We start from the raw sequence: 12973 nt of genomic DNA, 5'->3' as shown, positions 1-12973 counted from the left end.
TATTCGTGTCAAAGTTGTCTAATTCAACGTTTAGTGTTTAGTTTGACATTTAGGGAACAGTGTTCAGGTTCGTCGGTTTATTATTTTCATTTTCTAGGCTAAATCTGTTTACACTCTCTTATGCAAGAATGTTAATATGATTGTTATGACAATGAAGATTAATGAAAGTTAACAATAAATTTATTTTAATCAAATTAGCTGCAAGATAATGTATATTGATTAAATTGGACAATTTTATATTACACGATCAATCAATTACTAAAAAGGCAAATAACTTACGATTTATAAAAATAACCTGCTAAAGCTTTAAAATAAATTCCAATAAAATCTTTCAAACATACCCTGTAGTACACAAACTTCGCTGTATTAGTATATTATTACTATATGAACTTCAACAATAAACAAATATGGGAAAATACATATTACATTATGAATAACGAATTTTGAAATTCAACGTCCAAATATGAATTTAACGAGGGAGAGTGAACACAACTGATGCAAATTATTATTACGGACCATAAACCGTCATCGCCTACGACGTATTATAATTTATATTTTATAATACACCGAACTTCCGGTCGTTTAGAAAAGTTTGAAATCCAATAGACATGGCTGCAATAATATTCATCCGTCTAATAATGTCACTGGACGACGAGCGGAGTGATGCATAATAATATAACAATAATTATCCACAGTATTGTGCTAGAGAGACACATAAATGTAAAATAAATACCACCCACAAGACCACGATGAACTTTTTTTATTTATTTATATTGGTATATTTTCTTTATTGTTGATCTTTGGTTTTTGTTGTTGTTATTGTTGTTCGACAGCGGCGTATCGATCAAATGACTTGCACCGTCTGCGCATAATATTATATCTGATATTATGTTTGGCATTTCATGGAATAGCTCTCCCGCTACAGTGTCAGGGGCGCTTTTTAACACAGCACATATATAAACATAATATACATAATATTACATATATATATATATAAATACACGCATTAAACGTATCCGAAGGGGTGAAATATTAATACGCGCTATGTATGTAGAAGCCCCCCCTCTTTTGACATATTTCCAAGCGCACAGTTTTTTACGCGTCTAAACGTTTTATACGGAAGAATGAAATTTTATTATGATTGATGACCGATGAACTGAGATTTTGAGTAAAATCCGTTCGGCGATTCGGACAATATATTGATGACTCGATGAATGTTTAACATTATATACAACGGATGAAATTTCTACACCGTCAACAAAAAAAAAAAAAATCGTTTCACCTACATTTGAGTGAAATAATATGTATATAAATTCATTAACAGCCATTTGATCTACCTATAAACGGAGCTAAGTGACATATGCAAAACACAATGCCTTTAAATGGGTAATTTAATGAAATTATATTATTTTATTTATTTATTAGATTTTGGAAAAAAAAACTATTACGGCTCATCATATTACTACAATATTTTCATAAAATATTAAATTATAAAAGATATTACTTTAATAATTGAAAATGAAAATAAATGTTATCGAAGTACAATATACTCCTAAGTTAAAAGTATTACATTCATGAATATGTTATTGTTATTATACTGTCAAAAATAAAGATAATAATATGAAGATCTCAGACAATATTCAACGATATATTAATTAATATTTATTTTGAAACCATTCAGGAATACATAATCACGTAATAAATTTTATTTTAATTTTCAATTAAAACTTAGCTGTTTGTCAATAACTTCTGACATCATATTATATAAATAAACTTGTTTAATGTTTTTATTATCTTTAAAATGTATCATCCATAACCGTATACGAGTGTAATATAAATTACAAATGTATATACGTATATATAAGTAACGTTTTTGATAGTTTTTAATCATTTGTTTGTAAGAAGATTTATATAACCACGGTATACACAACTGAAATGGAAAACCAAGTTTTATAAATCTCTCTTCCTATTTCCTTCAATTATTTAACTTCACGACGAGTTGTACAATGTTCTTATACTTAAACCAATGTGTACAAATACAAACAATTATATTTCAATTGGACTATAATGATAAAATACGATCTTCGGTAAATCGGTTCTAATCGATCACATAAAATAAATTGTAATTTATATATTTTATTAACATCTGTTGTGTAAAAAGTACTTACACAAATACATATTAAAATTATTAAATTACGCCTTATAGCCAGGTCATCTTAAAAAAAAATAAATAGCCCGCAAATATAAATGTATTGCTAAACGTTAGCAAGATAAATGTACAGTATATATATAGCACGAGACAAAATATCTTTCTCTAATGTAAAACAATGAGAGAATTGCTCCAAATTGTGGTCAAAATAGACTACTCCTTATTGCCAACCAAATACGTACATCTCTAGCTATGTGTATCATGTGTAAGCTATACGTATTTTAACAAAGGAGTTGAGTAAAGAAAGTCTTTATAAAAATTATATTTTGTGGATCAAATATAAAGTAATTTTTTACAATTTAAATAGAGTACCCATATAAAACAAAATTACTTTAGAGTAATCGTAATTTTAAATTAGCAAAAATTACCAAATAAAAGTTGTAACAAAAGATCCTAAAAAAGAAGCTTAAATTTAATAAATTATTATTTTTATTATTATTACGGGTATTAATTATTGTTATACTTTTTTCAAGGCGCATGTCTGTGGGCACGTATCTTGTAATTTGAGAAATTAACACTCTAAGTGTAATAACAATTTTTCAACACTAACACCGTCTACTCTACTCTATACTTTGTATAATAATTATGTTAAAATTCATAATAATTATGAGTTAATATGAAAACGTAAAATAAATTGTTCATTTTAATTATATTTAAAAATAAAGTATAGAACAAAAACAATAAACCATGTTATTTGTTTGTTTATATTTTAAAACAAAGTATTTTAATTTTCGAAAAATATACGTGTATATATTTTTTATATATTATGTATTTGACTAACATTAAGGTATCTATATGATATTTAGTGATTAAAATTCTAGACTGGCTTTTATTTATTTTTGAATTTAATGAACGTTAAATTCGAGAAGATAACTTTATTTGCATATTAATTTGCACTTAACAAATTATACAATTATTTTTAAACTGAAATTTAATAATAATTTATAATGTAATTACATACTTATCTGCATTAAAATGTGCACTATTTGAATAAGAAAATGACTTATCTAAATAATTTTTTAGTTCTCACTACAAGTAAAAAAATTACTAAAATTAAATAAATTCACAATGAACTTCCGAAATAAAATAAAAATAAAATTGTATTTACTGATAAATGTACCTATGTAAATTAATGAAATTGAAACATTTGTTTTTAAATTTACATACTTACGACAATTTATGATGCCATTTATTTACGATTTTGAACGCACTATCATTTAGTTAAAATAATTAGCAAATAAAGCTTGTAAAATAACTAATTGGTTAGCTTATTAATATAAATACTAAATAATAATTAATGTAGTTAATTATTTTCAAAAATATTATGTAACATTATATTTTAACATTGATTAGTACTATATATATAGATTTATATATTATAGTGGTTAGTTTGTGGCTATATTATGTTCTTATTTAAGGCGTTACCAGGTTACCACATACTTCCTGTCGGCTACAGCCTGGTTTACTATAGTAATGATGTATAACATGTAAAAATTATCTATAAAAAAAACTTTAGAAATACAGTATTACAGTTTTAACCTAGATGTTTTGGATAAGAGGTATAGTTTTGAATAATAATTATAAATTAAACGAAAAATCAAACATTGTTTATAAAGCAACTGAACATATTTTCTTGATCTTTTCCATTAAAATAACAATAATATTATTTTTATACACGTATAAGTTATAAAACTATTGCCTTTTAATTTGAAAATTAAAATTAAACAACTTAGTTATAAATGTAATTGTTGCAAGTTAGAATTAATAATTTTAGTTTATAATATGCCCATCATATTATGTCATTCTACTCTCATCAAACTCATAATGACGGAATGTTGCACATACACTAAATTTAGAACAAACTCGAAACTTCCAAAACATCTATCAGCATATCTCGGACATAACATACCCTCACACGCAGCCACCATAGATTTCATAGAACAAACAAACAAACTATAAAAATTTGAATGTATTGGTAACATATTTATCGTTCCTAATAATTGTAAACTAGCAGATATTTATACTTCTCAGTTCTTATTAATTAGAAATAAGCCTACTGTAGAAAATAACATATTTCCCAATGGCTTAAGTAACAGCTGGTATATTTTTAACAAATAAAAAATATAATTTTTACTTAACAATAATGTTTTTAGGTCGTTCTGCTTCAGAAGATTATAATAGGTAAGTCAAAAGTGTAAGGAGAATGCCAAAAAATAGAAAAATAAAGCACTCAAAAACTGTCAATGAAAGTGTCACAAAAGTATTGTGTTAAAGTTTTCAATAAACACATAAGACGTGACCAGGAAGTAAATTGTCCGTGATTTTGACATTTCATACACTATGTCTATAAATGATAATTTAGTTTGTTTAAGTAGTATTATTTTGTTAGTTAATAAATGTCTTAATCCAAATACCAAGTTCAACTGAAAAATAAATTGCCTACAACTTTTTTAATGAGATAAAACATTAACTATTATAATATTTTTATGAAAAAATTTAGATATAGGTATAGTATACCTGGTATACCTACCATAATAAATTCATATATTTATATAATATGATTCCCGATCACTCCTTGAATAATGACAAATTAAATATATTATAGTAAAAAATCGTTATAATATAACTACGTATATACAATAGCGTAATACAGTTACACACTTAAATATTTTAACATATTTATTGTATACTATCATTATATTATATATAAAAAAAAAATGTCTAATTCATATTTTTAACGAATGCACTATATTTTGTACAAAAGGGTTTTCGAATGTCTACATAACGACGCGTTATGCTTTGACAGGATCACTCTACACGTCACGCTGACGACAGGTCATGGTACGTAAATTATTCAAAATTAGTTTGTTATCGAGACCTCTTTGTAATGGATTATGTTTATATCATAGGTATATTGTTCTACGAACCAAAAAATGTTCAGTATACTCCTACTAATCTAATTGATTTTATGAAAGTATAAATAGTAACGTATTAAGATTGTAATGCATATTACATACATAATGATGTACATTCTAAATGGACTTGTTGTTTTTTACACGTGAAAATTGTGATTTCTAGAATAATTTCAGGTAATTTACAATAATAAATTGTTTAATATTGATAGCGATTTAATTTGCTAGTATAATATACATTTATGACATATTTTTAAAAATTTTTTTTGCTTATAACTATGAAAATTGAGTACAGTTACGTATGTACAAAAAATTAAAACTAAAAATACTTAGGTTTCTGCAAAATGATTATCACTTTTTTTTTATATATATATACCATTAATCGTTATATTAAAACCACTAATCTGCTCTATACGGACACTGGATACTGCGTGATTTAATTTTGAACAGTAATATTAATTATCTGTTTTATATTTTATATAATACATAAACTAATATAAACAAGTAATTATACAGAATAAGTCATGTGGTAAAGATCCATTATGAAATAATATTATGATATTCGTCATAATATGTGATTCTCGTATATAAACAATATTTTTTGGTCAAAAAACTAAAATAGAAAAACGTGAAAACGTGTTCTAAACGTACAAAAAAGTAACCAGCGAGGTACCTATCACGATACTAGTTTATCATTTTTCATTGATAACGAGTAAGTTTTTCTCCAGTTATCAGATGGTACTTTTTTTATCTGTTTGTTTGTTTATTAGTTAGGTTTTGCCAAACTGCTATAATACTGCAGTTTACGCATAAATCATACAAGTCATTCTACCGTGATAACAATGCATACAATAGGTTCTATATATTATACTCTCAGTAATTTAATTATTATATACGGGCTGACTACTGGAAACCCATGGACAGGCAAATTGTTATTTAACCCGGTCGTTTTGGAGTTGAGTTCAGATTCAATGGAAATTAACTCCACTGAATTATTTTGTGTGCAGGGTGATAATTATTTTATTTTATCAAAACAATACGTAGATAATTTTTCACGCGTATATTTTCATACGAGTTTAAATAAATAACGATTTTGAATAAATGGGTACATTACAATTGTCGAAATGTTATATAATAATATATGTACCTATTTGTATGGCCTATCATATTTTATAAATTCTATTCAGTCAGAACTTGAGTAGAAAATGAATTCATTCCACGCATGGATAAAAATAAGACATCATAAAAAAAATATTGTAGTACTGAAAATGTAGTTTTAGTATGTAAAAAACCTTTAGGTACAACTGCTAAAAATATTTCTAAAAAACGAAAAAAAAAATTTTTTAATTTTTTTTATTTACTTAGTATTTTATGAAAGTGTATATGAATAATGAATATAGTATAAATCAAATAACGAATCTATATTGACTATGTTTATTTTTTAGATAACATTTTTTCACTTTTTTTCAATTCAGTGTCATGATTTTATACAAATATTTTTTTTTCTAAATTACAAATATTATTATTAACTAAAGGTTGACTGGAATAAGTAATAAACGAAAAAAAATCTTTGTATAATATTGTGACGAAATAATTATTTATTATGTTATAAATTTATAGAAGTGCACGGATGGCTGGATTTTCATCCAAGCATAACGTCAGTCTGAAAATGATTTTATTTTTATTACATTTTTGAAGGGGAGGACACGTGATCAAACAATAAGAGTACTCAAGAAGTAACGCGTATTGTAACTTTGACGATCAGATTTCTATTTTAAAACTTAAGAGAAGTAATTTTATATCTGTGCATTACTGCATTAGGAATAACTGTTGAAAAACATCTAAACTCTAAAATATTTGAAAAAAAAGCAAACAAACGTAAATTTTGTGGAAAAGTCAGTGTAAATCATCGTGTTCAATAATCACTATGTAGTGTTCGATCAATGATTATTTATTCTCAAAACACACCACCAGTACCTGAAGTCTACCAAGAGAAAAAATATGAATCGATCAAAGAGTGAAACAAATTTTTAACAAAAAAACCCATGATAAATATTGATCAGTCATTTATATTTATGCACATTGCACATCTGTGACGACCGACTGTTTCGCCTTTCTACGTACTAGGTTGGTATATACTCAAAACTTATAATCTTTAGTGCTTCAAGGCAGCTTAAAAGAGTTAAGCTAAAGTTTTTGCAAGCTATGAAATTAAAATTTCGCGTACACCATGTGATGTTCCCTAAAATGCTAATATTTTTGACCTTATTTTATTTGACTGAATGTAAGTGGACTACAGATATTATTTATTCCTTGATGGATTGTTGAGTTTTGATTTAACCAATACTTACCTATCCATACACCTTCAATATGTATTAAAATACCTTAGAGTTTTCCTGCTACTCATTTTTATATTCATAATGTCACCACTAGCTATGTGATCAACGAGCCACTAACTTATAAATTTAATGAACTGAAGCAAATATTAATTTACTCATCATCATCAAGACCTTAGTCTATATTTATTAAAAAAATAAAATAAAACAATATGATACACACTATTATAGTAAGACAACACACGAGTGCACGACCAATAAGATACTTGATTTTGCAGATATTTAAATGTTAGCACAAATCGTGCAGAATTCCCAAACACTCACACTAGGATCAGTACTTAATCCGTTTTTAGTCTTTTTAAAAAGCAATAAATTTCAGTATCAGAGATAATGGCACTAGGTTCGAACTCTAGATGCGTAATTTATTCTCAATATCAGCCTCGACTTGATATTATATACGCACATTTATATCTATAAAAAAATAATCATAACGCAAGAGATATCTACTTAATTTTAATGAAAAGGGAGGTATAATAAATCCATTGGAAAGGATGGTGGATAAAAATGTGTAAAAATTTATGAAACTTAATCATGTAAATATTATGGGATATACAGACATATTATATTATAGCATTGTTTTTAAACTTAATAATTGTACATCAAAATATATTTATGGAGAAGTTAGGTTTAAGGAATTCAGTCACAGATTTGAAATTAATTTTATAGCATCTGATAGTAAATATAATAAATTGAGTTTTATAAAGCAATTAATTCATATTGGATTTTCCTATTCTTATCTTATCTACGTTCTTCATTAACAGCTTTAGACGAATATTTTCATATAAATGTAAATCAGTAGTATAGTCAATACCACTGCAGATAGTGATTTACTGTAAACGTTTTACCTTTAAAAATCATAATAAACGTCTATTATATACAATTTTTAAAAAAAAAAAAAAAAATTAATTGAAAACATATTTTTGTAAGCCATTAATTAGAATAAAAATACAATGTTGTACAAAGGTTATATTTTTTACTTATATATAATATATATATATATACGTATATTTATATAAAAAACAATTGAAATACGGAAGTACATTAAAATGGTACTGTATTATATAGTCTAAGAAAGACACTGTAAAACTTTGTGAACACCATGGTTAGTGAACGTTCAATTACTTTTTTAATCAATCATTACTTTCTTTAAATGAAAAAACAAACATTTTTTACTCGTTTAAAACACAAAAAGTTTGGTAAGATAATTCTTGGACAGGGATATAGTGTTTGCGATTAGTACTAATTTACTTAAAAATTACAAGAGTTTAGTAGGTACATAGGCAATCATTACAGAGTAGCACATTCATAAATGACAATAAAAAATTAATATTTCCTGCATCTATACTCCTAATATTGTTAAATTATATCATATTATTTATGTATCGCAATTTAACTCTGCAACGCGTTTATATATAATAATGGTATGTATGAAATATGAATTCACAGCAAACGAACAATATAATATAATATAATACTATTAAAAATCCTTGTTTACTTTTCATTATGCGTACAAACCATTTGAATTGTGTTATTAAAATGCATTAATTTTAATTCGTACGAGTTCAGAGGAAATGTATACTGCTTGTATGTGTACGGTCTTGTCGTAAAATAATATAATATAGCGTGTACACTGCTGCAACACTCCCGGCTAAGAACATAATATACGTATATTTTGGAATATTTACTGCACATACGCATAAAATGTACACAGTACATTTATACACATACACATATGCGCATACAAATATACTTATTATACAGTCATAATAGTATATTATATGTAGGTCGCGGCATCGTGGCTAGGACTTTGTCGTGTTTCCTTCCGCACGCGGTGTCTAGCGTCTGCTCTTGCAGACAGTGTTTTGAGGTCTCCTTAAATTTAAAATATACGTATCGTCTGCTCGAGACTCATGGCAATAATGGTGTTTTCTCGGAACGCCTCTACTGCGAAACCACGTGGGAGTTCTCGTACGTTTATCATGATAACAATATAACCAGTGCGCGATATATGCATTCCGTACCTTTGCAACCCTTTCGAACGTCCGCGTTTCAAATGTTCTACGGTTTTAAGTTAAATACGGTCCAGCAGTACCCGAGCACGCGCTACACGTACGAGAAAAAAGTTCGTAATTCTCAGATGATATCCGAAGACGCTCAAGCCATTTACATTACTGCTTAAGCCTTTTATCGGCAGCGATCATCCAATATTCCAATATATATATATAATATGTATGTACCCTATGTGTGTTACGTGAATACACGACGTGCAAATGGCCAACGGACTACGCGTTATACTGATGCACTCGTTTTCGATGTCGGAAACTACCAAATTTTTTAATAAAACGAAATTGGGACGCAGCAAAGTTGTTATCGTATAGGTGTCCTTTGTGTATTGGTAGTAATGCGTCTGACTATATGAATAAAACAACGCGATCTCACTGATAATGTGACGACAAAAAACTTCAAAACTCTATTAAAAATAACTGCTCTTTATTGTAATACTGTGCAGTGTGCTATAATACGTACAATGTTATATTATTATATTTTTCTCAACGATCCTCAACTCGGCGTGAATTAAAACAAAAACTGTGTGGCGTACGTATTTCTACTGTTAAGATAAAAAACCGTTGGCGAACATATTATTTAAAGCAATAAAAAGTATAGTATAGTACCTAACTAATAAAACTAATAAGTAATATTGTTTAGAGCGACAAAAATAAAATATATATTTTTAAGTATATGGTATTGTTTGATAAGAACGGTACGAATATACAACTAGATTGCTTGTATAGAATTATAAAAATAACCGAGAAAAAGTTGTTTAGTGCAATAACTTATAATACAGTCTATAATTTAGCATAGGTTATAGCATAACAAAATTTTGTATAATATGATACACCTTATAACAATACTAACAAAAAAATAATAAAGATTACAATTACACGGGTAATATTTACTATGTATTATGATAATAAATCTACGAAACGATAAATAATGAAAGAAATGACTATTATATAATATTATTTATCTTAATATTATGTACAAAGTCATTCAAAAATATACAAAAAATAATAATAAAATGAAATAAACATGATTTAGGTTTGTCTAAACAACACAATAAACGTTAAAATTATTCAAAAATTCAAGTTATTTTTAAACACGCAATATGCCAATATATATTGTTTAGTACACTCACCTATTGGCTATTTTATTTAGCGTGTTTATTATGGTACGACGTGTTTACAGTGAATATAAAAAAAATAATCATAAACCGTTATGGTCGCTTTAATATGATATTTATGCCTAGATATCAAATACAAGACTTGAGAAGGGTCAAAGTACATCATATCAGATGAAAATGTCCTGCAACCTACACAAAATAACGACCATTTTACACGGCGTTAATTCGGTGACCCATAAAAGTTCTATTAGTAACAAACGGATTTAAAAAAAGAAAATTTAGATCAGCCGCTGACTTGAAACATAGGTAAGCATGCACAAGAAAATTAATAAGTATATATAAGAGATATCTACGGAGGAGCTTATTATTTACTTTGTAAAATATATGATTAGAAAAAAAATCCTTAACCACACTCGTGTACGTATACACGGTATAGTGGCATAACCACGCTCACGTTATTATAAATTATAATAACTACATCAATGATCGAAAAATGCGTTTATTCGAGTGTTCACGTGGATCGAGTGTAATTGGGAAATAATATATATGAACGAAATGTATATACGTTCTACTTTCGTCGAACTTGCATCAGAAATGTGCTTTATCCATTCGTTCGGATTGACATATAATACATTCGGTACGTACTCGTGTGTTTATATATATATATATATATATATTATATATTATATACAATATACATACAATAAAACAGGTATACAGTACAACGCGTGAACATTGTTTGGCGTGGTCTTTAATCAGCGACTAAAAATGATTTATGATCACGGTAGCACAAAAAAAAGAGAAAGAGAGAGAGAGAAAATGGTGAAAATTATGTATCTCGACAGCGGAATAAAGTTTATATATTATATGTGTGTGCGTATTATTTACCATCGCGAAAATGAAGAAAACCGTTCGACAGGCGACTTTATTAAACGTATGCAACGTACATATTTCCCCAGAGCCAGTCGGCAAACAGGCTTTGAATGATTTGTAAGCCTTGAAAAAAGCCATTTTGATTCGCTATGGATGCATTCGGCAGCAAATCTCTGGGGAGTTTATATTCACTCATACATATTTTACCGCCAAACTTCGGTATGGTCAGGAACAGTTAAGTTTTCTTCTGAATTTTTTTTTTCATCCCCATCCCACTCCTAATAAATATTCTTTTACGGTCGTACCGCGAGAAATTAAAAGTAAGAGAGGTATTGCAGGATTCTGGATCATGCAAAAAAAAAAACGAACGATTAACTTTAATTTGGTTTGTTTTCAAATTTATTTCACCCTTTTTTGTTCAACAACATTTTTCCACAGTGGTTATCAAGTGGTGAAGCAACGGTATTTCTTGGACAAACGGCTTTCTTCTTTTTTTTCTAATTCTTTTTTTTTCTTTAGTAATTTAAAAACAAACATTGTGTGGAATGTTTCAAGTAAAAATGTATACTGTTGCTATACTCTGAAACATCAAATGGTTTTTTTTTTTTTTTTTGTAAAATTTCAAATAGTTTTAGCAAAGTGTAAAGTATTTACATGATAATCAAACATGACATAAGTTTTGTTTTAAATTGTCTATAGTATTTTAGTTTTACAACTTGAAGTTTTTATTTTGTAAGTATTGTAGGTATGAATGAAAAAGTATTACATTTTTCGAAAGAGTAAACTTATAAATCAAAAGTTTATAATGATTTTACCAACAAAAATGATATGAAAAAAATATGGGCAATATTATATAATGTTATAATTACAAGTATAATGTGTAGTATCTCAAATGTTTTATCAAAAAAAGAATTCTATATTTCGTTAATTATAGTATTGGCTATAAAAACAATAACATTCCACCTTAGCATACCTATACACCAAATATCTACGTAAATATAATTATAAACATTTTGCAGAATTATTCAACTGAAATAAATTGATATATTTTAGATTTTAGTGTGGAAAATATTTAGATAATATTATTCATACATTAATAATCATATTAACAAACAGCAAACAGTAAAAAATAATTAAAGTACTCTTCGTTTTACTCTTGTTATTTATTTTTTTTTTTTAGAATGTCTACTTAAATACTGTGCATACATAATATAATATATTATATTGTTTAACTCGCGGTGTTAAAATATTTGCAGAACGAGTTGAATTTATTAATTTAAATAAAAATGCAGAAGAATGTACTATGCACCACATGTGTATTATGGATTATGAAAAGAAACTTATAGAAATCCAAATATGAACATTTATTTATTAAGTTGGATAAATGAAAAAAATAGTTTTA

The 12973-nt window shown here is 26.9% G+C and overlaps 1 long non-coding RNA gene across 1 annotated transcript; it reads left to right on the top strand.

Moving 5' to 3' along the window:
- The first annotated feature begins 4945 nt into the window (after nucleotides 1-4945).
- On the top strand, nucleotides 4946-10998 carry LOC126550220 (uncharacterized). Its single transcript, XR_007604262.1, has 4 exons — nucleotides 4946-5050; nucleotides 5119-5298; nucleotides 6742-7248; nucleotides 10617-10998. It is a non-coding gene; the product is annotated as an uncharacterized LOC126550220 (long non-coding RNA).
- The last annotated feature ends 1975 nt before the right edge of the window (nucleotides 10999-12973 follow it).

This window comes from Aphis gossypii, chromosome 2, assembly GCF_020184175.1.
Source record: "Aphis gossypii isolate Hap1 chromosome 2, ASM2018417v2, whole genome shotgun sequence".
Classification (NCBI taxonomy): Eukaryota; Metazoa; Arthropoda; class Insecta; order Hemiptera; family Aphididae; genus Aphis; species Aphis gossypii.
The sequence above is the reverse complement of the archived record's forward strand: the minus strand, read 5'-3'. Positions and strand labels throughout refer to the sequence as shown.